The sequence below is a fragment of the Arvicola amphibius genome, chromosome X (assembly GCF_903992535.2).
Source record: "Arvicola amphibius chromosome X, mArvAmp1.2, whole genome shotgun sequence".
NCBI lineage: Eukaryota > Metazoa > Chordata > Mammalia > Rodentia > Cricetidae > Arvicola > Arvicola amphibius.
The window spans coordinates 117787122-117809270 of NC_052065.1; positions in this window are offsets into that span (position 1 = coordinate 117787122).

Below are 22149 nucleotides of genomic sequence, written 5' to 3' on the forward strand. Positions count from 1 at the left end.
CTGAATGGTCAATAGCGTGGCAGGAGAAAGGATAGGCGGGGCTGACAGGCGGAGAGGATAAATAGAAGAAGTCTGAGAGGAGGAAATGAAGAAGGGGCCAGCCACACAGCCACACAGCCACACAGCCAGACATGGAGTAAGAAGGAAAGAAAACAAGTACAGAAACAGAGAAAGGTAAAAGCCCAGAGGCAAAAGGTAGATGGTATAATTTAAGCAAAGCTGGCTAGAATTAAGCCAAGCTAAGGCCAGGCATTTATATGGAAGAATAAGTCTCCATGTGTGATTTATTTGGGAGCTGGGTGGCAGGCTCCCAAAAAAGCCAAAAGAGTAAAAACACAACTAACTACAGCCATCCGTTATGTATTTCACCCAGGACATAACAATTTTAATAGAGAATCAGAGGCCAACTAATAGGAAGCGGAGTCACATTCTCATCCGGAAGTGAGTGGTGGCACATTTCTGGAACTTTCATTTCAGTCACTTCCTGCCATTTCCCGGCCCCTGCTTCGCCACGCATTTCTTTCTCTTTTTCTCTCTCCCATCATGCCGCATAGACGTTGTTTAGTTCTAGTTAGACTACGATATGCGGCTAGAATAGAAGCTTGCAAGGTGAGATTGAACGGCACCAGTAGGTTAATGTTCACGACTTGTACATGAATGCATATGAGTATCAGGCTGGGGAAATAGAGCACTGGCTCTGGGCTCCATCTCCAACAATACAAAAATAGAGCATGGTGGCATATATCTGTAATCCCAACACCCAGGGAGGAAAGTAGGAGGACCAGAAGTTCAAGATCATCCTCAGTTACATAGCAAGTTCAAGGCCATCCTGAAATAGATGCCGGTTTTTCTCAATAAATGCTTGGCGTGTTGACAGTACTTAGGAAGCAGATATAGGTGGGTCTCTATGAGTTCCAGGCCAACAAGCCTGGTCTACATTGTAAGTGCCAAGCCAGCCAGGGTTGCATATTGAGACACTGTCTTTTAAAAAGTAGACACACACACACACACACACACACACACACACACACACAGAACTATATGTTCAACTCCTTTCTACCAATACGTAGAATGTAAATTTTAGAGAGAGGAAAAGGTGTCTTTGCTCATAACAAACCACTCCAGAATGACTTTCTTAGTCTCTGATGGGTATGTGGTACAACTCAGCAAGATGAGAATGCTGTTGCACTTAGCATTATGGAGGCTCCATTTAATAAACAGAATACACAGTCAGCAAGGTTGTGTTTTGTTAGAATTTTACCACTCGGATTGCCACTCGGTGACCATTTGAAGAAATACCCAGAAGAGCATCTGCTGCTTTGATCAACTCTCTCCTGTTTTTAGGGAGGCCAAGACACAAAGGCTTGTGTAGTCTTCATGGCCGTAAGCATGCCTAGATTCAAGGATGCTAATGCGACTGAATTTTAGTCTTCAAGGTCAGGATTTTGCAACCATGCCTCTCACTGTTCTATTATTTTAAATCCGTACCATGAGTATCTCCCAAATGTTCAAAAACTGTTTGGAGAATTCTGTATTTTCTCTCTCAAGATCCCCCAAGGCCAGCCTGTTTTAAAGCTAGGAGTTCCAGGTCAGCCTGAGCTATAGGATGAGATGGTCTCCTTAAAAACAAGCTAACAGGTAGAGGGACTCACAGACTCCACCCCTCCCTGAGGGTCTACAGGCAGTCAATGGAGCACATGTGTGCACAAGATTGAAAAATAAAACAAATAATTTGAAACAAAGGCAGAGAAGCTCCTCTAAACACATGCTCTGTCCTTCCACCTGTGTGCTCCTCCTTCTTTCTTTCTTGGATAACTTGATGTGATGTGTTTGTCATCCGCTTATCCGCCCACCCATCCTTACATCCCAGCGTTTATAGTCCTGGAGGAAAGCAAGCGTAGGAAGTGTTAGGGTCAGATGCAATTCTTACTGAGTGACAGAGGGAAAGACTCTAAGATGATCACTCAATAAAAAAAAATCTCGTAATTGTTTTAACTTCATACAAGTTTTTAAAGTATGTTTTTATCTCACTTTATTGTAGTAAAAAAGCTTTTAAAGCCACATTTTATTGTTGCAATTGGAACATAGCAATGTTTAGCTCATTTTAGGAGTTTCCCAAAGTTCGTAAGTGGAATTTACAACCACTGACTCTAATTTTGTGACTTCCAGTGATTTCATGTCTCGGAACAAAAGTAAGGTACTTTAGTAAATTTTACACTGCTCCCCATCATCTGACCTCCTGTCTACTTTCTGATCTCATTTCCTGCTAACATCCCTCCTACATCTAGCTATATTGACTGATATACCTGGACCACCTTCCCCTCCTAGTCTCAAGACTTTCTTCTTGGCTTCAGATGAAACATTCCCATCAGCATTTCACCTTACCTCATTTGAGTATGGGCTTCCCACCCTCTACATTGCTTTCCTATATCTGATCTAGAGAGCTTGCCACACCGTGTTATGCTACATATTTTTATTCATTGGTTTCTTGTCTGCATCTTTATCTATAGAAAGTAAGCTACAAGGATCAGGGAGTTTTGTCTGTTTTTATAGAGACATATTTACAGTATCTCGAATCGTGCACATTCCAGGCAATACATTAATCAAACAGTCAATGAATGCGGGCACAAATGAAGTGAGAAAAACAGAAACCTACTTTATTTGTATAAGGAACATTTCCTCCTCTTTTTACCTTAAAATGAGTGGTTGTCTGATATGGTGGTTTGAAAGAAAACGGCCCCCAAAGGGAGTGGCACTATTAGTAGGTGTGACCTTGTTGGAGGAATATGTCACTGTGGGGGCAGACTTTAAGGTCTCTTTCTCAGGCTTCCCTCAGTGTTGAAATAATCAGGCTAGCTAAGGATAAAACAATCATATTTTATTTACTATAAGGGGGAAACCCACGAAACAGGAAATGAGAAATCCAAGCACAGCAATGTCCCATGGGAAAAGGCAGAGAGAGAGCGCACAGGGAGGTACACACCTTTTTACCCTGGGACCCAGCAAAGCCACGCCTTAACTAAGACCCACCTCTTAAAGACGTCGGCTAACAAGGTTCCCCATCATCTCAGTGTGACAGTCAGTCAACTTCCTGTTGTCCTCAGCCCCAGCACTATGTCTGCCTGCATGCCACCATGCTCCCTTTCGTGATGATAATGGACTGAACCTCTGAAACTGTATGTGAGCCACTCTCAAACATTTTCCTTTGTAAGCATTGCTGTGATCATGGAGTCTCTTGACAGCAATAGTAAACCCTAACTAAGACATATGATCTCAATCATCTGATGAATCTTTGCAAGGTTTTGGTGAACTCCGCATAATCCTTGACACCAAGTATGTGGCATTCTTCCTGATGATCTCCTACACTGAGTGAATTCATCACTTCTATGATCCCACAGTACATGTATCTGCTTTGCTTTCAATGTTTATTATATTATAGTATTATAATAAAAACAATTACTAAATATATTATAATTAGCACTGGTAGTATCAATTTATTTATGTGTGAGGGCCTCTAGACTAAAAGCTGCCTACTTGGATGTGATGGCACACACCCATGACGCCCCATACTAGCAAAAATGAGGCAGGGGAATTGTGATTTGGAGGCCAAGAATGTCACATACTTGGGCTGTATAGCAAGATCATGTCTCAAAAATAAATACATTAATAAATAAAACAAAAGCTACCATGATCTGAGTATGGTGGCTCACATCTGTAATTCCAGCACTTGGGAAGCAGAGGTGAGCAGATCACTGTGAGTCAGAGGCCAGCAGGAGGTACAGAGTGAGCTCTGGATCAATCTGAGCTACAGAGTAAGCCCCTCCCCCCAAGAGGCTACCCTTGCTCCACTACGTGGCTTTACATCCACACACATATTGGGTCCCATGGATTTAACAAAAAAGAGCTATATATTTGGCAAATGAATGAATTATTAAACTAATATGTGAATCAATAAAGGAGGATAAAACCTTGTTAGTGTGGAAGTTCTCTGTATGCTAAACATTTAAAAAAATATTTCAGTGAATTTCTATACTGTCTGCTTCCCTTTCACACTTGCAACAGCCAGTTTCCTGGACCACCCTTGGTACTAGGACTAGTTTATTGCATTCTGTTATCATTAGGAAATGTACAAGAATAGTTTTTCCAGTAATAAGGATGGTTTGTAAGCAGTAACTTATAAGTTCCCCTGCTTTAAATATACTTTATTTTTAAAAAAAAAAATCAGCATGTTTATTTATTGGGGAGCATGCCATAGTGCATGTGTGGAGGTCAGAGAGCAACTTGGAGGGGTCAGTTCTCTCCTTTACTACATGACTCTCTAAGACTGAACTCAGGAACCATCTTACCCGCCCTTCAATATAGTTTGCAGAGAGGCAATCCCTGAACTTCGTTTTCCTGAAGGCGAGTATTCTTGTTTTCCTCCAACGGAGTATTTTTATTAATTATTTGGGAATTTCATACAATGCACTCCAATTCCTTCCAGGTCCACTCTCCTACCCTTGTACCCTCCCCACCTTCCCCCCAAAACACCAAGCAGTCAGTGGTCATGGATATTCACATGGTCTCCAGTGGCAACACCAACCACAGGAGTCTTTTAAGGAGACTTAATCCAGAAAACAAACCATTCTTTATGTCAGATATCTTGCTACACAGAGTCAGGGTGATGACCAATCACGTTTACAGCTGAGGCCCCATGCTCTCCTCCCTGCAGGCCAAGCACCCACAAGTGCCAAGCTTTCTGCAAGGCCTGTGGGCCAAGAGGCAGCAACGACCTAGCAGTAAGGCAGGCTTGGTGGCCGGAGCCTCCCAGTAGCTCCTACAACATGCTGCCACGTTGGGCCTCAGTCACACACTCCCATATCCGTTGCCGCTGACACAAACTTGCAAATACTCATGGCCACAAGTCATTGATCTGGTTCAAGGTTTCTGAAACACCACAAATACTGGAATATCTCTGAGACTCATCTCGGATGTTTGTTACAGAACCCAAATTACCACCACTAGACCGACTCCGATGCAAAAACAGTCTACATTCGCGAGTTAACTCAGTTCCTCTGTCCACCAGAAGTGGCAGCAGGGCAGTGACAACAGCAACAGGAACAACACAGGGGAGGAACCCAGAGCAGCGAAAAACGTTTTTATTTTCGGGACAGGGTTTCTCTGTAGCTTTGGAGCCTGTCCTGGAACTCGCCCTGTAGACCAGGCTTGGCCTCGAACTCACAGAGATCTGCCTGCCTCTGTTTCCAGAGTGCTGGGATTAAAGGCGTGCGCCAACACCACCCGGATATGGGGGAGGGGGAATGGGATTTATACCAGGCAGAAGCGAGGTGGGGGTGTGAGTTCCAAGCCTCCTGGCTTGTGACTGGCTGCCCCCTAGTGGCACAAGCGGGAATTCCAGGCTTGGGATTGATGGCCTTCTGATGAGGTAAGGGGGCAACTGCCTGAGGTTCTGATTGGTCCGTTTTCCCTGCTCGGGGATTGGCTGGTTTTGAGTCAGGGGCAGAAATAGCAGTTTGGCTCCGTTTGGGGGCCCAATTGTGTTTCTTTTTCTGGTTCTTTCTACCTTTTTAACCCTATTCTTGGGGACAAGGCAAATATCTTTGGTATGCCCTGAATCTAGGGATTTAGGGCATTCTTTTGGTCCTAGTTTCAGGGTCCCGGGGCTTTTCTCCAGCTCTAGATTTGGGGACAAAGTGTCTCTTCCCCTGGCTCTGGTCCCATTTTCAAGGTGTGTTTCTTTCCCTGGCTCTGAACCCAGAGCCTGGCTGCTCGCGGGTTTTGCTATGGCTACGGAGTCACTGAGTCTGTGGGGACCTAGGGCTCTCATATCCTGTTATTGCCCCAAATCAGAGTGATCGCGGGGCTGGGTAGCACTTCTGGGAGCTTGTCTGTCCTTGGTGTCCGCAGCCAACAGGGATGCAGCTCATTGCTCTCCTCCCCACCACAGGGAGGTGGCCATAGGGCCAAGCAGTGGCCACAGGGTCAGGCGGCTGGTGGTGGCCCAAGCCTTCAGGCTGCCCCAGGACTTGCCCTACTTGGCGACTACATCCTTCTTTGTCTAGTGCATCTCTACTTTTGCTTTTCTTGTCTCCTCTTCACTTGATTCAGCCATCTTTCTTTCCAACTCCATGAAACCACTTTTTAAAAACATCTTCCCATAAGAGCTGCTTTTCTCTGGTTGTTCTGGAGATACTGCACACTCTTCACGCTCATCCTCTGTGTCTACCTGTGAAGCCTCTGTTACGGATTTGCTGCGGGTCCCCAGCAGCTTGCTGCGGGGTTGAGACCACGTGGTAGGTCCACAAACCAAGGTGGCTGATCCCCAGCCATGTGGCAGCTGACTGGTCCCCAGCGAGCGGTGTGGGCAGGCGGAGGGTGGGAGGCACAGATGTTGCGAATCTCCGGGACTGCTGGGGTCCTAAGCGGGGATGGCGCATGAGACCACGCGGCAGATCTCCATGTGACTGTGACCGGCGGGCGAGAGAGATGGATAAACACATCAAACATAATAAAGTTAAACATTGATTAGATGGGTTATGGAGGGGAAGGAAAGAAGAGGGGGAGAGGGTGGGAGAAGGAAAGCTGAGGTTGCAAGCAGGAAGGAAGTGGGCGTGGCTTGTCTCTTAAAGAGATAGAATTACAGCCTCTGTGGTTCTCTCAGGCGCCTTGGAGTAGCCCAGCAGGTGCTGGTGGTCTTGAATCTGGCAAGTTTTCTTGGTCCTATAGTGTGCCAATAGGCTGTATTCCTAACACTAACCAGCAAACTTGTCATTGTGAGCCAGCTATTGCAAGAGCATAATATATGAACCTTGGAGACCTTGCCTTGCCAATAAAATTGTCTTTCTGTTAAGAATAGTCTGTAAGAAATTTTATATTACAACAGGATATCAAGCCTTTTATATTAGGTCTCCTTTGCTCCCTGAGAACACCAGGTTTTAAAAAATATTCTACCTGGGGTGGCAGTGGGGCTGGAAATCCTTTGAAGCCTGGTGGCTGTAGTGGCAGATACTATGGTCTATTAAAAGTGGGGCCTAGTATGAGGCCTTCATTTTTATTATTTGAAAATGCATTTTTACATTTATTCTTGCATTTTGTGGAGGACGCATGTGTTGTGTGTGGAGTTCAGAGGACCACTTGCAGGAAGCTCTTCCCTTTTTCCACTGTATGGTTTTCAGGGATTAGCCTCAAAGCACCAAATGGGCACCCTTTACCTGCTGGCCCAGAGGTAACAACTTTCTTAGTTTTTTGCTGTTGTGCTTTGAGATGTTACGTTTTGTGTCTGCGACTGATTTTAGCACAGTGGTAATATCTCTACTTTCCAGATGGACCCATGAGAACGACGTTAGCGCTCTTGAGAAGGGGGTCCATCTGGAACCCTGAGTCACAAAATTAGTAGTCTAGGGAAGATAATTTCATTACAGCAACACACATTAGTATCGAGCTAATATAGCTCCATTCTCAGCAGGAAGATCGCGGTGTTCTGTCTGTACTGTGTAGAAGGGAAGCGCTACCAGCTCTATCTCAAAAGTGCTAACATCTTTCTTATGGGTACATCTAGAAAGCAGAGACATTGCCACTGTGCCAAAAATCAGTCACAGGTACAAAATGTAATATCTCATGCAGCTGACACAGGAAGGGAAGTGAAAGGGCTTTCAATAGCCTTGAATGACCACATTGAATGGAGCCCATATACTTATCCCTCCCTGAGAGGACAGTCAAGCACTACCAGCTCCAATTAGCAGGGGACACAAGATAGATTGAGTCTGAAAATAAGACTTGCTTCCTTAAAGTGAAAGACCACTGTGATACCCATAGCAAACTGGCCCTAATGAGTTGTAGAAGAAACAGCAGAAACACTGATGGAGAAAGTTCTGTGGGATCTTGCAGACGGTAATGTGGCTCTCTTTCCATGCTTAAGATCAATGAAGCTTTGTAAACATCAACAGCAACACACGAAGAAAGATGTGAACTTGGGGTCATTGAGATGAATCTTCAGTTAAAGGTGCCAGCTACCATGCCTGATAGCCTAAAGAGTTTCATCTCCAGGAGTCACGCAGTAGAGAGGAAAAAGCTACTCTTACAAGTTCTCTAGCAAGCACACTGTCACACACATACACACACACACACACACACACACACACACACACACACTAAATCAATATAGTTTTTAAAATGATGTAAATTCCTGAAAGAAAGCAAAACTGATCCAGTACCAGTATCTTGTGGTATCCATGTGAAGAATTCAGCTAGATAAAGCCAAGAGAAAGTGGAGGTCTCATAGATGAGTGAGAGTCAGGTTCACTTAGAACTGAGCCAAAACAAGTAAGGATTGCTTCAAACCTTGTCTTCTAGACTCAGCTGAGTGAGAAATAACATCAAGGAGCCTACTCCACGAGGGAATAGATGGCCCTGTAACAATATGTGCTAATTAAATTCAACGTGGTGAGCTTCCAGAGCCCGTGTGATTTAATTCGTATTGTCTTGGTATTGATTTGTGGCCAGAGTTAAGCAGAGCTCTCTAAACAGTGAGCACATTTTGAAGTGCCACCCACAAGTAGAAAAACATGTAAATGTGATGTCTTCTAAAGTGCCGTGGTCCCACAGTGGAACGCTCTATGGCTATTAGAGATGACAAGAATGTAGTCTGTGTTGATCTATGTAAACGTGTATACGCACAATTACGCTAAGAGGACCCATGTGTACACATTGATTGAAGTCCTGCAAGAACTGAGCCTTTGCATCAGCTGAGATCATAAGACAACACAAAGTGGCACAAACAGAAATGAATGGACATCAGGATGTGAGTGATTTTCTTCCTTCCAGAAGCTTACCACGAATATAAACGACAAGGAAAATAGCAACAACAAACAAACAGAAACCATTGCTGTGTGCCCAGACCAGTGTAGCAGAGAAGTGCACATTGAAACCTGAGTCCATTTACTCCAGAAAGGGAGCGAACAACAGCAGGACAGCGTAGTGACACTGTAAAAATCAGACCTGCCTAGAAAGATAATATTGAGGTTGTGACTGGCCCAAGTGGAGTGGGCGAATGATCCAAGTGGAGTTTTCATGATACTGTAGGCTAACTGGTGGCTTCCAGGCAGTATGCATTCTTTCTGAAAAGCAACCCCTTCAAAAGAGAATACTGCCTTTCCTTAAAGTCTGTACTTTAGAGATCAGTTTTGCAAAAGAATCTGAAGAGGAATTTCAATTGTTTGCAGAAGTGTTAAGTGCATATCCCAGCGCCTGGTACTAGTGTTTGCTTTATGGAGAAGGGAATGGAGGTCCTCCGGGGAGGCTGGGACAACAGAGAGATCTAGAGCATCAGAGACTCACAGACTGCCACAAAGCGTACCATTTACATGGATTTCCCCATGGGCAGGCAGCAGGAATAGCAGGCAAACTGAGGCACCACTCCCTGCCTGCTGGTCCGTCTTCACGACAAGTAGCTTGAGAAGACCAACCGGCCGTGTGTGTGCAAAGGCATGCAGCACTTGTTGGCACCCATTGCTACTGCTTTTCCCACCTCTTGGCCATTTTCTTCTTCTGAGACTTCAGCAGAAGAAAAAGGATGAAGACCAATGTATTTCCTTCCCATGGCTGAATGGCAGCTTCCCCACCCCAGCTGTCAGGCAGTGGTAATGCTCCAAGGTACCCTGTACAATCCATCTCTGTCAGGCTAGCGATAAATAAGGTCTACGTGGCTTTCCCAGGGCAGGGCTTGCCAGATTCTCCAAGCATTTTATCTGAAGGTCAGACTCTGCTAATTAAATGGAGAAGTTAGGCTGGTATGGGCGGGGGAGGGGGAAGTCCTTGTCAAATCCACATGCCTTTTCCCTTGTCTGTGGCTTAGATTGTCTATTAACATTGTATTTCCCCTCCCCTTCCTAATACTCAGGGTTACTGTGCTCTGCTGGAGTGAGAATCTGCTCAGGCACACACACCACTCATAAAAGGCTCTCAGGACCAGTGCGCCATAGGTGTTAGTTTCACACTTCATGAATGGCTGTGGAGTCAACCGGATGGTCTGTTGTCTTCTAAGAGGAATGTCGTGACCTTTGGAAATGTACGGGACAGAGCTACCGTCCTTTGAACACCATCTGCAATGATGGCCCCAGCAGTGAAGAGAGGCAGAATTGGGATCCATGGCATGTTGGGGAGGAGGCCAATGTAATGTCTACCAAGGCTGTAGATGCTTCTTTATAAAACAGTATCCACGGAAATAAAGTGTGTCTCCATTGAAGGGCTGATGTGGCACACAAATTCAATCAAGGCGGCTCTGGGGTAGCACTGGATGCTCCCACAGCTGAGATTCTGGCAGTGCTGCATTCTCTCATTCATCTGGTCAGATGGGAATGGGCGCAAAAAGGTGGGAACTTCAGCCAAGGGCTTGCTCTTATAAATGTGAATCCAGTAAGTGGCTGGCCAGTGCTAGTCTGAAGACAGAAACAAAAAATGAAATGGCACCGCATAGACACTCATATTGGGTACGTACACACAGCTCACTGAAGCCTCCGAACAGGATGACAAAACGAAGGACCCATTCCAAGGGGACAGTGGCTGCAAAAACTGCCCAGAACAACCACCTGGCTGGTACCACTGAGTCAGCTTGTTAGGAAAACTGGTACCGACATTTACCCTGGCGTGACTGTTGACTTTGGAGGAAGAGCCCTGCATTCTGCTTTGCTGGCAGCTAGGGAAATCCAGGAACTCCAGCAAGACCTGGAACTCAGCAATCTGGATGGAGACTGCCAGGCAGATGTCATCATGACATTTACAGAGGCAATAATGTATAAAGGCTATTGTTTTACTTGTGTGGTGTGTGTGTGTGTGTGTGTGTGTGTGTGTGTGTGTGCATTGTGTGTTTGATGTATATAAGGACTCACTTGGGAGTGTGCATGCATGAGAGTGTATGTACATGTATGTGTACATGAAAGTCCAAGGTTGACATCAGGTGTCTTCCTTGATTGTCATTATTTTTTGTTTAGTTGGTTTGGTTTAGTTTGGTTTGGCCTTTTGTTCTCTGAGACAGGGTTTCCTCTCTGTGTAACAGTTCTGGCTGTTCTGGAACTCGCTCTGTAGACCAGGCTGGACCTGAACACATGAAGAGTGGCCCGCCTCTGCCTGTCAAGTGCTGGGATTAAAGGTGTGTGCTACTACCACCTGGCTGCTGTTAGTTTATTTGGGACAAGGTTTTCGCTGAGCTTGGAGCTCACTCTTTAATAAGGCCAGCTGAATTGAACAACAAGCCCTAGGGATCTGTCTTTGGCCTGCACCTCCCCTTCCCATCACTGGGACTAGAGCATGCAGCACCATGCCCAACTTTTTAAGTACTTTTGAGGATCCAAACTCATGTCTTTGTGTTTGTGGGGCACATACTTTACTGACTGACCTTCCCAGCTCCAGGGAAGGGCTATTTTTAATGAGCATTTACTATGTGCCAATCTGGAATAAATGAAATGATACAGGCAAAAATAGCAAGTGAAGGGGACTCTGTGAATGAATGCTTTCGAAAGTATGGCCAAGATCAGATGAGTCAACTATTACTATCCTTGGCCTAGGGATCGAGAAAATGGGAACTTGTATTATCTGTGTCTAAAAGAAGCTGTAAGTGGCTAAAAGAGACAGTGCGGCCACCAAGATGCGGTCAAGAAGCAAGAAGCTAGATAAATAAATATCCGGATCGACTCTTGTCCTGATTCCAGGTCTCCTGTTAGTGCTTCCCATTGGCTAGATGGAGCACAAATTGTAGTAGATGGGAGGCTATAGATGCAGTTAACTAAGATCACAGAGCTGAACTAGGCATGGGGGTGCACACCTGTAATCCCAGCACACGGAAGGTAGAAAAACAGGAGGATCAGAAGTTCAAGGTCAGGCTTGGTTAACTAGTGAATCTTAGGCAAGCTTTGCCTTTTGGAAGGCAAAAATTGCAGAGCTAGCTGAGGCCGTGATATATGCAGTTCGGTTGGTAGACTGCTTGCCTAGAGAACTGTGGGTCTGATCTCCAGCAGCAAATAAACTTGGCATGACGTGGCACACCAATAATCCCAGCACTTTGGAGACGGAGGTCATCCTAGCCTATACAGCAAATTCAAGGGCAGCCTCGTTATAGGAAACCTCATCTCAAAAACAAAAACAAAAGTCACAAAGAATGCGTCTACAGGGGCTTTCCTAGATCAGTTAACACGCCCTTTAAAAGAGATAAATCAAATATGGGAAAATTAATTGACCAGGCAACTCAGGCTGAAGCAAGATGGCAGATCAGTGACAGCTGTAACAATTGTAGTGTTAGGTCATTCTCCTTAGGCAGGCCAGGCGAGGATGTCGCATCCTTTCCTGTCCTGGTGTGTTCATTATGTTCTCAGGCTGCGTTTTTCTGACAGATTATGCCTTATGACCATAAGACCATGCGCTCCCATGGTCCCAGTCTCTTGGACATGCTCACACAGGGCACGACCTTATTACTATTAGTAATGAATTGTCAGGCTGTGCCTTGTAGGTAGTGCTGGACAGGTGGTATTATTTCCAGTCGGCCCAGGTGCAGAGCTGTCCTCCTCAAACTGGAGCCCATAGCTGCATGTAAAAAAGAGCAAGTCAGAGCAGGACCCAATCCAGGAAAAAAAAAACACTGTTTTGCACAATCCAGAGTAATTTAGAGCAGGGTACAGCCTGATCTCAACAAGGACCTTTCTCAAAACCCAAAACCAAAAAGCTGTCTCCAGTTCACGGACCGCTTGCAGCTCTTCCTCTTCCTGAAGCGCTAAACTTGTTCTGTGGCATTGGTCTCATTCTGTCTCCCGTTCCACGAGTCTCTTGTCTCAACTCTCTGGGTAGCCTGCCTGCTCTTGTGTGTCTCACCCTCAAGATCTAGCCCTGTGTTGGACGGACTGTCATTTATCCACGCTAGCTGGTTCCTGGGCAGATTTGTCGAGACAGACAGGCCGAATCGGGCAGTTATTTCACACAGTCAAAACTAAAGCAGTTGGAAAACATCCTGAATAATTTAGAAGAGTCAGTATATTAAAACTCACAATAATATTTGAGGTTTAAATATTTTATTTAGACCCTAAACAGAATTTATTATCATTTTGCTTTCCCAGATTTAATGGAAGCAAACACATCAATAATATTTTCAAAAGCTACTTCTCGAAAAAAAAGTTGGCTCTTGAACTATCCATAAAAACATGTATCTAGGCCCACATTTTCCTTTTGCCTCAGGCTCTAATATGGCTTGGCATGACATTGTGAGATTCTGTAATGAAAAGTTTGAAATTCTGTTACTCATAGCTGTTTAGCATTCGTTTGGTGTTTTGAACATACCATGTTAAAATGTGAGGTTTTGGTAGCCTCCTTTGACGGTGCCCCAGAGGCAAAGGCAGCTGCCTACAGTGAGTAGATGGGTCTCGGGCCTAACCTTAGTAGCTGAGGCTCAGCGCAGCAGCTTTGAGCTGCTGGAAAGAAAATGCAGTGGATTGCTGAAGAGCTAGTACCAGCATAAAGGACACTCCGCACACTTCATTTCTGAAACAGTCATTCAAAGAGATCTTCTGCCCTTTCACATAGCCTGTGCTGGCCTCGAACTCCCTACATAACAGAGGCTGGGCTTGAACTCCTGATCCTCTCATCTCCAGCTTTCAAGAATTGAATTTTATCTAATTTTAAACCTTTTCTTCATTGCAAATTATGTCTTTTGAATAATGGAACTTAAAAGGCCACCAAGTCAGGTGGCACAGGCCTTTAATCCCAGCAATCGGGAGGCAGAGGCAGGCGGATCTCTGTGACTTAGAGGCCAGCCTGGTCTACAGGGCTAGTGCCAGGACAGCCATGGCTACACGGAGAAACCCTCTTTGCACAAAAATAGACAGAGTAATGGGTGTCATAGCCACGACCAAGTTGCTTGTGTTTCAGTAAATAAACCCCACCTATGCTCATAAAAACATCTTAAATTAAATAAAATGGGTCATCGAGAATACATGGACGTTGAAAGGGTTCTTGTTGGGAAGAAGGGGTTTATATGAGAGGGTAATGGGGCTGAATACTATCAAAATGCATTGAAATAGTCAATAAGTAAAACTGAATATTTTTAAGGAATAAAATCAGTTAGATTGAAAAACACTGGCCCATGCTTCATGCTTCTATCTCAGACTGACAGAACCTAGTCTGATAGGTTTATGTATTTGTTTTTATCTATTTAAATATTTTAAAATAAAGCAAAATGAAATTTTCATAGCAAAAAGCCACAGAATTATATAAATTGATGATAGATTGATAGATGACTGATACACGATACACACACAGATACAAAGAGAGAGAGAGAGAGAGAGAGAGAGAGAGAGAGAGAGAGAGAGAGAGAGAGAGAGAGAGATCTAAATTGTTAAGGCGTCTGAGCACAGTTCCCTTGGCTCCCAATTCCAGGTTCGAGTCTATCATCACAGAGAAGTCAAGGTGGCAGGAATGTGAGGCAGCTGGTTATACCGAACTCACGATGAGTCGAAGAGCGCGATGAATTCGTGTGCACATTCTAGTGCTCAGCTCATTTTCTCCACTCATACAGCGTATGATCTCCTCCCTGGGGAATAATGCCACTCACAGCTGGCAGACCTTTCCTCATCAATGAGTGCAATCAAGACACAAGTGCAAGAGAAATTCTCAGACATTCTTCTCCATGGTCATTCTAGATTGTGTCAGGCTGATAAATCAAACTAACCATCATGGGTCTGGAGAGATGGCTCCGCGATTAAGAGCCCTTGCTGCTCTTGTAGAGGACCCAGGTTTGTTCCAAACACCCATGTGGCAGCTCACAACCATCTATAAAGTCCGTTTCCGTGAAATTTAACCCTCGTCTTGGTTCTTTGGGCACCAAGAACAAATGTGGTGCACATTCATGCATACAGGCAAAACACTTATGCACATAAATAAAAATTAATCAATTAGAAAATAAGCATCACTTCACGATACATAGCTCTTCAGGCTGGTGAGATGGTTCACAGGGTAAAGGTGCTGGCTACCACAGTTGATGTTATTTCATTTCCTGGAACTCACTGGTAGATGGAAAGAGAAAACCGACTTTTACAGGTTGTTCCCTGACCTACACACATACATTCCTTGCCTCATGTGTACTCACACACACACACACACACACACATTGTTTGCGTGGCTCTCGTGTGCAAATTGTCTGCCTTTTTCTGAATGTCAACGTTATTTTCCATGAAAGGAGGAAGTTTCATGCCTGCATACAGGTGAAGTGATCATTTGGGGTTTGGACATGTGTTTTGGAAGGTGAAAAATGTCAGCCAATTGACCATCTCCATCTGGAATTCCTCTGGTCATTTGGAGGTTGACAGAAAGACACTGGGCTTTTCCTTGACCCACCCCCCCAGTTGTGTCCAGAAGGCTCCAGTTAGAACAGCAGGCTCCTTGGCTTTTTCCCTTGCGAGCACAGGCACCGGGGGACTCCATAGGTCAGACTTCCTCCCATCTTCCTACAGTCCTCAGGCTGGGAACATGTCAAAGTAGCAGCCACTGCAGGGATATACAATAGATAGATTTAATGTTTTCTGCTTTGTGTGTGTTTGAGTTTGGGACTCTGCTGACTGAGAGTAAGGCGGGATGGAGCTTTTACAGATGGCCAGGAGTGAGGGTCGCTAGGTCCTTAATGGGCTTATTCTGCCAGGTCAGAGACAAAATGGAGTTTAGATTTTCACAAAACCCCTCGAAGTTTCCAATACTAAGGTCAGTGGTCTAGCTTAGAGGCTGACAAACTTCTGGAAAGGGCCAACTAGTAAAGATTTCAGTGTGGGGGCCACATAAACTCCTTCACAATCAACCAACTCCACTGTTATATTGGCTATGACCATAATCATTAAGTTTTCATTTTTACCTGCTAGGTATCACAGAATATTATTCTTGGGATTTTTTTTTCAACTGTTGAAAAATGTAAGAATCAAGTACCACTGGGCCTGGTGGTACTTGTCTGTTTTCTCAGCTACTTGAGAGACTGAAGCAGGAGGGTCAGGAATTCCAGGCCTTCTGGGGTTCCCCAGGGAGTACAGACCAGCCCAAGTGACCCTATCTCAAGTCATTAGCAAAGGCCTTTTGCCTGAAAAAGGAAGATCTGTGTCTTTCTCTTGAAACTCTTCTCCTGCTCTGATTTTAAATCTAGTGACAAATAGCAACAAGAGGGGCTAGAGAGGTTGCTAGGCAATTAAGGGTACCTGCTGTTTGCCTCCAGGGCCTGCTTCCCAATCCCCACATGAGGCTGTTTACAAGTGCCTGTAACTCCAGCCCCTGGTATCTGATCCCTTCTCCTGACACCCATGGGCACCCACACACATGTGACACACACTCACAGGTGCAGACACAAACACACACTCACACACAAACTAAATCTTTAAAAAAAACACTGTAAAGCCGGGCGGCGGTGGCGCACGCCTTTAATCCCAGCACTCGGGAGGCAGAGGCAGGCGGATCTCTGTGAGTTCGAGGCCAGCCTGGTCTACAAGAGCTAGTTCCAGGACAGGCTCCAAAGCCACAGAGAAACCCTGTCTCGAAAAACCAAAAAAAAAAAAAAAAAAAAAAAAACCTTTTACCAGATCCTTGCAACTCACATTTCATTGACATTCAAAAATGTGGGTTTATCTCTCCCTTCTGTTGTTCTTTCTCAACCTGCTTGGATAGCATCACTTTTATACCCAGCTCTTGCATGGCAATTAAGATGTGATATGGTGACCTAAGGTCACATAATCAGAAGGGGTGGGCAGCCTGTGACTGACTAGAAGCTATCAATAAACCCTAGTGCCTCTGTCCAGAGAGAGAGAGAGAGAGAGAGAGAGAGAGAGAGAGAGAGAGAGAGTCTGTTTTGCCCAAATAAAAGCAAATACATTCTTACTACCTGATGCAGGTGTGCTGCCTAAGTTAGGAACCTCAGCTCTCAGCCCACAGGAAAAGGACTGAGTCTCACATTTCTAATTAAAAAATTATGGAAAGAAAAAACGTGCAAGCAATTTTCATCACAGATTTAGAGAGAAACAGGAGCTCTCTGAGGGTGTCTCCTCCACCATTTGACATGCGTATCCTCTTGTATTTCCCACACCTTCCTCCCTCTCTCCATGTCTGTCTCCTGAGCCCCCTCTCCCCCTCACACTGATTTCTCTGCACCACACAGGTCTGGGCAGAGACTCTGTTTTTAAAGCCTTCTGGATCCACAAAAATCAGCGCTAATTCTAAAGCGAGGCTTCTGGAAGACACAAAGTGGGCAAGTAATTCACGTGGAGCAGGCTCCCCAAAGCTCAGGTCAGCTCTGGGAACACAAATCTGACATGATTCCCTAAATCCAAGACAGACTTCTTCCCGCAAACAAGCTTTAAGAGTGGATGTAAAAGATGCCTTTTACGTTTCTTCCTTTGGCTGCTGAGGATCGTGTAAGCTTTTCCAGTTTAAACACAAGTTGGAACAAAATGCATCACTTTTGTATTCTGTTCCAGCTACAGGGCATCCCAGAAGCACAATTTAATCCCATTGCTGGGAACTACAATTATTTTTTGCTTCTCCTGGAGGCTTCTGAAAGACAACCATAAATGATGGTGTATTCTTCTCACCAAATGGAAGGCAATTGAGTCACCAATGCCTGAAGACTGGACCCGGGAACTCCGAGATAGAGAGAGAGAGAGAGAGAGAGAGAGAGAGAGAGAGAGAGAGAGAACGCTGGAAAGTCCCCGAGAGAGGACTAACCGGTCATTTTCATCCTACACGTTTCTTCAAGCAGACTCCTAAGTTTAATTGGCCTTTGACTACATTAAGCTCTTTTCCTAAAGCCCTCGCTCTCACTAGCCAATAGAAGGCCATTTCTGCCTGCCTGAGGTCTGTGAGAGACGGTTCTTGTGGTGAGATCTGACAGATTGAAAGCAATCCTGGGAGGCTTGCTAGCTGGCAGCTTAGAAATAGACGTAAAAAGAAGGACCTTGAGTGAGCGTTCGAAACACATTAATGTTAAACTTGACATTTGTTTGGGAGTCTCGTGGACTCCATTAAAAGCTATAGTCTCTGCTCAGCGTTACTGGGTCCTGGGCCTGGGAAAGTGGGACTAGGAGTTTCCCCCACACCCAACCCCCTTCATTTAGAGACTCTAATTCTCTGTAATTGTATTTATAGTGCCGAGTTGAGATTACTGGAGAGTAACCACAAACAGGTGAGGCTTTAAGAGTTTTCCTGCGTGTCTGAATGCTGATCTAAGGCAGGGCAAACTGTTTGGATTTCATTCAAGCACAGCCTAAAGTATCATTGTACACACTTGAAGGGAATAGACAGAAAGAAAGGGTGGCTGCTCGTGCCAAGGCTGCAGTGTTGCATTATGGGGGGTGGCAGAGAGCCCAGGACACACAGTCACAGACTGGAAAAAAAAGATGAGTTTTCTTTTTCTAGAGATGCAATTCTCAAGCTAGTTCTTGAGGTTTCCATTACCAGCGTTCTCCCTTCCAGAGATACTTTGGGACACAGAGATCTAGGGACCCCTGGGACACAGAGACCTAGACTCTCCTGTCCTCAGAGTCTTCCCATCAGAGACCAGGGCCTAGTGCTGATGTCATCTCCTTTGCCTCTACCATCCTCTCAACTAATTCTTCTGGATATGGTGCCATTTGAAGTACCCACTAAATTGTGTGTGTGTGTCTGTCTGTCTGTCTGTCTTGAACAAATGCATGGTGTGTGTCTGTCTGTCTTGAACAAATGCATGGTGTGTGTGTGTCTGTCTGTCTTGAATGCACGCATGGTGTGTGTGTGTGTGTGTGTGTGTGTGTGAGAGAGAGAGAGAGAGAGAGAGAGAGAGAGAGAGAGAGAGAGAGCGCATAGGTAAACTGTGGTGTGATTCCTCAGGTGCTATCCACCTTGTCTTGTGAGACAGAATCTCTCACCGGCCTAGAGCTCGCCAATTTGGCTGCACTGGCTGCCTCCTTCCCTTCCCCTCCAGCACCATGCTTATATGTGAGTTCTGGGAATCAAATTCAGGTGCTCAGTCTTTCCCAGCAACCATTGTATCGACTAGACTCTCTCCCTAGTCCCTTCATTGCACTCTTAAAGCTTAAAGAAAGCCTAGGTTCTTTCTCCTGCGCTAGGAGAGACCTAACAAGGGATATTAAAAGAAGCAACAGGGGAAAGGGGAAGAGATCCCACAAAGGGCAGTACGGTTAGATGTAAGAGGCGATTGGGAAAGTTCAGCTCGGCCTGCTTTGTGATTTGGCCTTGGGTCCTCCCCGCCAGAGATATCTGTAGCCGTATGAACTAGAGGGAACACATGGGCCAGCTGCCTTGGTTGCTCAGGAGCTAAGACTGGAGAGTGTCAGTCTTTTCCCTATTGCCCTTCTCCCCTTTCCCTATTGCCCTTCTCCCCTCGGCAGCTCTAAGGCGAGTATCTCTTTCTCCTCATCTGTGCCACAAGGGACTTCAGTCAGTGGTCTCATTCTTCTGAACTCTATCCTTCCTCTTGGGGTTGGAACATGTACCTTCACTTACTGGTGCGTTCCCCTTCTCAGCAAACCCCTTGGTGGAAGCCGGGTGGGCCTCTCATTGTCCTCTAGGGAGGAAGGGAAGATGGTGGAAAGGCACCTGTAACGGGGGACATAAGTACGTCACCCAGTTTCACAATGAGTAGCCACAGCTCTTGGCTCCAGTCAGACCACCTGGCACTCCGTCAGTATCCCTGCAGCCACTCCTAGAGCGGGGTCTACTGAGGGCCTCGATTCAACTTTGCCAGCAAGAATAATCCTGCAAAGGTCTCTGGAGCTCCTGCTGAGACCCCAGGCTCCAAAACCCTGAAGTCTTGGGAGGATCATTTGTCGCATAAAGGAGCAGAGCTTGCTGTCAACGTCAAGGGAAGGAGTTCCCGAATAGTTGGAGAAATGTGAACAGAGCAGATACCAACCCTGTCTGCATCGCCAGCCTCCCCTTCCTTCCGAAGCCACCCACTTGCCTAGCTTCTGGGGTCAGACAGGAAAGGAAAGGGAAAGGGGCTGAGAAATCCATTTATCTAGAAGAACTGGCAGTTTCGTGGGAGGTGGTACATTTTTAAAGCTGATAGTACTTCGCACAAGAACACTCAGGTGAAATCATGGTTGCCGTCAATGGTGGGCAGGGGCAGTATGTGTTTGGGAGGGATTTCTGGTGCCTTTTGAGTATTCCTGCCAAGCAACTGTTTTCCTAGAATAGCATTCCTGGCTCTGCCTGTTTCATACATCCGTTTTGGGCTCCCAGGCTTCTACTTGAGCCTCAGAGAGGGGCTGAAACTTCCCTCTGGGAAGCCCTCCTTGGACCTCTCCCCTTGGAAACACACAATTACACATCTAACTGCAAAGCCACAACACTGAGTACTCATTCTCTGTCCCCAGAAAAATGTTCTGCCTAAGCCCACAATTGGATTGCTCGTGGGAAGCTATATTTTCTCTGAGAAGCGAAAGATGTTCTGCCAGAGCTGCTCTCTCAAAGTCTCTGAGAACAACAAAGCATTGTTTGGTACCAGCAGCATTCAGACTTAGAACAATTATGTAAGGACCCGGCACCATTGTAACATTGTCTCTCGTGTGACTTACATCACGTCACTGTTTCCAGATCTCTTAATCATCCAGAAAGCTATTATATTCGGGGATTACCAAGTTAATTGAAGGGGAAATCGTGGAATTCAATAAAACCTTAACAGCCCCAAACTACCTGCTGCACCTTTCATGAGTTTTCAAATTCTATAAATGGTTCTTTGTCGGGTGGCTTTGTTAATGGTCATGGTAGGAAAAGTTGAGGAGGGAAGAGATCACCTCATCTTCTGCGAGCAATCCAAACGTACTAAAAAGTGTGTGGGGTTTAACAGCCAGAAAATCTGCTTCTAAATTCCGGTCCCTACCTCATAAGTGCAATTGAAAAGGAAGGATGTTATTGAGCTGCCCAAGCAAAATATTTTAAAAATTTAAAAGATGCTTCTAAATCTTTCACTTCATGTGCTTGGGAAGTAAATTGGAGCTATTGCCACATGGAACCAATCAAATTGATATGTCTTTTTGAAAGCAATATATTTTAGGTTCTAGCAAAACTGAAGCAAATTGTCAACAAAATGTCACATTTTAATTTCATTTAACTCTCTTGGTAATCCTGTAATATTCTGTATAAACTTACTAGGTAATAAAAGTGAGGTATAAGTGTCAAGCTTGGTAAGGCACACCTGTAAGCTCAACAACCCTCAGAAGGCTGAAGCAAAAGGAATTTGAGAATTTGAGCCCAGGCTGGGCTACCTAGTGAGACCTTGTTCAAAAACAAATAAAAGTAGACAGCAAAAAAAAAAAAAAAAAAAAGGGAGGAAAAGAGGGAGAGATGGGGCTAGAGAGGGGGAAGGGAAGACAGGAAGTCTGGGCATGGTAGTGAATGCTTATAATCACACTTAGGAGGTAGAGGCAGAAGGATCAGAAGTGGTAATCATTTTCTGCTACATAGTGAGTTCAAGGCCAGCCTGGGCCATACAGGACCCTGTCAAAAAAAAATAGAAACATCAAAGCAAGATGGAAACACAATTGAGATTTGGACAGTACTAGGAACTCAGTCATGTTGTGCACTCGGCGAAGGGTGAACTAGAATATAGCTGGCTCTGCACGCTACATACAGCATTTAAACTAAGTCACGCTGGCAACGTATCTCTTAGAGGAGCCCTATGCATGGGTTGAATGCTTTCGGAAAAATGAAGTGGCATGACTGGAGAACTGGCTCAGTGGTTAAGTGCAGAGCACCACGCCCGTCTGCGCTCTATGCGCTACCATACGGTTCGTGAACCGAGCAAGGGGCTGGAGATTGAACCACACAAAGACTCACAGACAGAGACACGGGTCATCCTTGATGCCAGAATGCCTGAAACAGGAATGCCCCCGTTATTGTGTACTAGAGCCGCTTATATGGGGATCCTTAACTGATAGCCACGCCCCAGCCAAACCCACCAGAAACCACTCTCCTGCCACTCCTGAGGGTCTCCTGCTCAGAGCAGCTGCAAGCATTCCAAGTTGTTTACCAGAAATTCAGGATCTGGGGAGGTTCACAGCTCCCAACAGTTAAGAGCACTGGCTGCTCTTCCAGAGGCCTTGGTTCTATTCCCAGCACCCACACAGTGCCTCACAGCTGTCTATA